The sequence below is a fragment of the Adiantum capillus-veneris genome, chromosome 14, assembly GCF_014529385.1.
Source record: "Adiantum capillus-veneris isolate H3 chromosome 14, ASM1452938v2, whole genome shotgun sequence".
Classification (NCBI taxonomy): domain Eukaryota; kingdom Viridiplantae; phylum Streptophyta; class Polypodiopsida; order Polypodiales; family Pteridaceae; genus Adiantum; species Adiantum capillus-veneris.
Window position 1 is genome coordinate 153,996,918 of NC_140944.1, and position 5,823 is coordinate 154,002,740.

The 5,823-nt window shown below is 41.1% G+C and overlaps 1 pseudogene; it reads left to right on the forward strand.

Moving 5' to 3' along the window:
- Positions 1-4,564: 4,564 nt before the first annotated feature.
- Positions 4,565-5,576, forward strand: LOC147443388 (tubulin alpha-2 chain pseudogene; annotated as a pseudogene).
- Positions 5,577-5,823: the final 247 nt, after the last annotated feature.

Here is a 5,823-nt window from a genome sequence, read left to right on the forward strand (position 1 = left end):
TGTGGAAGTAGGAAAGGAGGTGAGAGAAGACTATGGGCTACTTGTGAGAAAAGTGGGCAGACTTGGGTCCACCAACAAAATCCTATCTCACCGGTGGTAGCTCTAAAAATTATCAAAAATTTTGAGGTGAGTATTTAGCCTTTGTTCCACTTTTTGTCTTTTAACCACCACTTCAAATTTAGAGTGGAGATGGATATAAAAAATCCCACCAAAATGCTTATTTTTCTTCACAAAAAAAGTCTTCAATGGCCCCCTTTTTGTTGAATTTGCATAAGGCTCCAAAGACAAGCCCCTCCTTGCATGAGAGCATGACCAAATACATTCTTAGGGGTTTGAAAATATGCATGGTTGTGGATTATGCATAAATATAGAATATGGATATAATGGAAAAAAACAGGCTAGTATATATAAACAATTCATGGAATCTAAAATAGTGTGAGCTATATATATATATATATAAATATCGAGAATCAAATGAGGAGGGTCCTCGTTTTATTTACAAGAGGTAAGAAATAATACCTGTAGTAAATAGGAATTTATTGAAAGGCAATGACAGATGGAGAAATGTATTTTTGAGGTTTTTTCTTAAAGTGGATTCACACCAAAAATAAGATAAGCTTGCATTAAATGATTTTTTATAGAGTACATGGTAAGAAAGATTATGGTAATGGTGAGTAAATGTACATAGCATACTTAGGTAAATAACACACACCTATGCATACATATTTAAATAAATACAAAAAAGTATAATAAAAAATCCCTATATTTAGGCCATATATACAATGAAATACTTATACACAAAAGGGCCATAATATATTTTGGCTTTTATTTTTATTTGTTTTTCTGACTCAACTATCCTAGTGACTAGCTAAGTGGGAGTTTTTTAAGGAGATATAGGAAAAGTCCCCTAACTCACATACGCCTATGTACAGTGAAAGGGTGAAGATAGCCACAATATTTGGGTGATTTTTAGAGGGTGAGGTAGCTCACTATGGCAATTATGGAGAATCGAAAAATGGCTATCATTAGCTCTCCCCCCAAGATGATGGTACATTCATGTAGCATCATAAGGCATCTTTTCCAATGAGAGTGGTTCCAAGCTATTTGCGATGTTTTGTGCCTCAAACAAGTCTTCATTTTGTAGTTCTTCTTCACCTTGTCTAATTACAAGACTTAAATGATGATATAGCTTTTTGATGATTCTCTTGTAGATCCTTTGGTAGAGTGCGACTCAAGTAGGGCTTTAGTCGGTACCCATTCACCTTCTTAGGATGCTCCTTGCCATCTAAATCCATGAGCTGATAGTAACTTGAGTTAAAAGATTCTTTGAACACATACGGACCTTGCCATCTGGTGTTGAATTTATCATCAAACCTATTGTCATACCTTAACAACAACCCACCTTCCTTGATACCCTTGTCCTTAACCTTCTTATCAAGTTTTTCCTTTACTTGCATAGCTTTCCTTTTGTAGCACTCGTAAGCTGCTTCTCTTTTCCACTCAAGCTCAACTAAAGTAAGAAGTCAAAAGCCTTTTTGGTAGCAAGTATGATCTAAACTTCCTCACCGCAAACATGAGAGAAAGAATCATGAGTTCTGCATCCGTGTAGCCTCTCTCCAAAGCATTCATGACCCTACTAGAAAAGTAGATGGGTTGCACCTGGTACAATGGGGATCTTGTTGTAATAAAATTGCACCAATTGTTTCCTTCCCAACACTAGAGATAACAAAGAATGTGTACTCCCAACAAGGAGGCATGAGTATTGGTAGCTCTGACAAAATGACTTTAATGTTACAAAATTACTGTTCAAGCTCATCAGACCATAAAAATTCTACATGTTGTGTCAACTTTTGCAAAGGGTGAAGTAATTATGAGGCTAAGTGAATGAAGCATGGCATATACTTCACTTTTGAATGAGTGAGATGACCTCCTTAAGACTCTTGAGTGATGGTAACTCAATAAGAGCCTTTGACTTTGCAGGATCCACCTGGATGCCTTTGTAAGAACTTTTTGACCAGGTGATGGTAACTCAATAAGATCCTTTGACTTTGAAGGATCCACTTGGATGCCTTTGAAAGAAACTTTGTGACCAAGCAATATCACTTCATCCTCACCTATGTGGCACTTATGAAAGTTGAGTTGACCTCCCATGTCATAGAGCTTCTTCAATCCTTTTTCTACCCTTTGTAGATGCAACGATTTTGAGCTATAAATGTAAAAATCATCAATGAACACCCTAATTGACTTTCCAAATAATTCTTGACACAACATGTTCATGAGGCGTTGGAAAGTTGCAAGAGCATTTGTCATGCCAAATGGCATGACTCTAAAAGCATAACAACCCCAAGGAGTGATGAATTTTGTTTTTAATTGATACTCTAATGCGATACCTATTTGAAAGTAACCTGAGTAGCCATTGCACACAATGTACTTCTCATGACTAGCTATCTCATTTAGTATCTCATCCTAAAATAGGAGGGGAAAGTGATCTCTTTTTGTTGCCTCATTCAGTGGACGATAATCCACACACACCTTTCACTTGCCGTTCTTCTTTGGAGTGACAACAACGAGAGAGACCCACTCTAAATTCTCCACTGGATAAATGAAACCTACTTCTGCGAGAAGCTTTCTTACCTCTTTGAGTAGAGCATGCTCCTTGATAACTCCTAGCCTTTGTAGCTTCTGAGCTTTAGGTGTGGCCTAAGGCATTTATCACTGGGTAATTCAAGTTAGGTCTCCCTGGCTCCGCACGGGGCCAAGGACAATTATACATCCTATGTCCAAACTCTCCGCAATTCCAACATTGCAAAAGTGGTACTGGTTCCCACTCCTTTGCTTTCTTTGTTTGTCCCTTGGGACCTACAGCTTGTGCAAGATGAATTGACAAGTTTCTTAAGGATTCATTTAATCACCTCAATTGTTACCTCAGGAATCTCTCTAGATGTTGATGCTTGTAATTTTCCCTTGGGTCTAGGACCCTCTACTAGAACCTCTCCCCTTAGGCACTTGAGTTTTCTATACTTGTTAACAGCCCTAGTTTCAGCTGCATCAAAGGTAGCAAGTGCACCCGCCTCAACTTTTATCTTGAGTGTGGGAAAGAGACCGGCTATGAACCTCTCCTTCTGAAGGAACTCTACACCATCACCAAGGTTAGCAACATTTCTCACCCAAACAGCCCAAAGACGTAGAAACTCTTGTTTGTACATGTAGTAGTCATCTAAGTATTTTTGTTTGTGAGAAATGATGTCTTGCCATAGTTTTTGCGTGTTTTGGGATTCAAAGAAGTATCACTTGAAATGATCAATGACTTCTTTATAGTTTTCCTTAACTTTCTGAGATAGAGAGTCAAACCAAGTGGTAGCATCTTTACTAAGGACCACTTCAAGCATTTCTAAGCATTCATCATCTCCTATCACTCTCTTTATGCCACAAGCCATTTTGAAATTTGCTAGAAATAGCTCGACATCCTCGCCAGGCTCTCCAAGGAAGAGAGGATATCCTGACATTTGGCGTTGGACCTTCATTCAATCAATTTCAAAGTGATAACACTTTTTAAAAAAAAATGATTTACACAATAATGTTTTCTAAATTGCAATCTATTCTACAACAAAATAAAAATATGCACATCAAATGATCTATGATAGTCAACAAGAGGCAGGATGATAGGGTTGGGTGACGCAAGAATTTCTCCTACTCTTTGAACACCATACGCTTCTAAAAATGGATCTTTTGACTAATTGCAACGTTTATTCTAATGTGTGGAGTGAAATGAAAGGGAAAAATCTCTATCCCTGGCCCATTATCCATGATTTATGCATGATCTAATGCTTTAAAAAATATATATATATAGATGTCCAAACTAAGGTCGTACCTAATGAGAAGCAAAATAAAAGCATGTACCGAAGCGTTTATCTCGGCCAACCTAAGAGGAACCAAAATTCTATGAATTACACTTTGAAATTGTAACTTAGTACTAACAATTATGTGTACCTTTTGCCTTGCAATGGAATGAAAGGATCATACAAATTCTCATGATTCATGCAAACTGCTTGACTATTCTAAAGGTTGAACCTACACAAAAACATACACAAGGCTTCCTTAGTCGGGGCACCAAAATTGAGGTAATCCAGGGTGGGCAACAAGAAAGGAAACGTCTACACACCCCTCAAGACTCCCGTGCTACTCAATTGGGGTTGGAGAAACCACAAGCACAACACAACAACAAATTGTATGAGCCCGGACCGCACATGACCGCATTAATCACATTCGGAGTGTTCGGCATGTCGTCGTGTACATTCGTGTGGGAATGCACTCTTAGAAGGAGGGGATCTCAAGAGACATAATCAGGAAGGGCTAAGAGGATATGAAAGGGTGATCATTATTTCTACATAAGGAAGGGTTTCCTTTGTACGCTGTATCGGGCTTCTCATAATCTAAGGCTATGGAATCTAATGTATTCTTATTCTCTCTCTCTCTCTCTCTAATGCTGTGCTGCGCTTCTCTCTCTTGCATTTCTGTGAGCACAATCTCGTAATAGGCAACCATGCCTATTACACTTGGCGACATGGGATTCTTTCCCGCGACCTACTATGAGGGCGATGAAGTCGGTGAGCGCTGTGACTCGGAAAAATGGCGACCCAGATCTGCTGTGGAGGCAAAGGCGGTTGTCAACACAATTTTTCGTCAACACAATTTTGAGGACTCCCCTTTGCTGATGAAGGAAGTGCGAGAGAGAGTGCGCAAGAGAGAGTGCATCTCCATCCACATCGACGAGGCCGGCATTCAGATGGGCAATGTCTGTTGGGAGTTATACTGCCTGGAGCATGGAACTCAGCCCGATGGGCCAATGCCAGTGACAAGACAGTGGGACGAGGAGATGATGCTTTCAGCACCTTCTTCAGTGAGGGAGGCACCGGGAAGCTTCACGTGCCGTGTGCTATCTTTTTGGACTTGGAGCCCACTGTCATCGACGACGTGAGGACAGACGCTTACCGCCACCTTTTCCATCTTGAGCTTCTCATCAGCAGCAAGGAGGATGCTGCCAGAAACTTTGCTCTGGGCCACTATACCATTGGCAAGGAAATCATGGACCTTTGCCTGGACCACATCCGAAAGCTGGCCGACAACTGCACCGGGTTGCAAGGATTCCTGGCCTTCCACGCAGTAGGCTGCGGAACCGGATCTAGCCTTGTCTCTCTCCTGCTGCTAGAGTGCCTGTCTCGATGGACTATGGTAAGAAATCCAAGCTTGGCTTCACCGTCTACCTTTCCCCACAGGTCTCCAATGCTGTGGTGGAGCCCTTCAACAACATCTAATTGTCCACCCACTCCCTGCTCGAGCACATTGACGTGGCAGTCATGCTCGACAACGAGGTCGTCTATGACATTTGCAGACGCAGTCAAAGTGCGGTGTCTGGAAGAAATACGGTGCCAAGTGGAGAGGTCAATTTTGCGGTGTTTTTCACGATTTCGGACCTAGATGTGCCTTGCGGTGGTTTCTTGCCATGCAGACTGCAGTGCCACACGCCAGTGTATGCAAGTTTCAGAAACTCAATAAACGTCATCATAGCAAGTTAGCACCGGATGCGGGGTCTGATCTGGTGTTCAACACTCAAATGAGCTGCGCTATGCGGTGTTCCAAGGTCAGATATTTTTTGCATCCAGATTGCAGAAATACTCCAAGTGCGAGCAACAATGAAGCGGCAGGGAAATTGTTGTGCTTGCTCTTCATTGAGCAAGAAGTTTAATTGTACCAAGATTGGTGATGTCCAAGAGATGAAGGTTGATGCGGCATAGGGACATATCGACAAAGAGCAAATGGAGC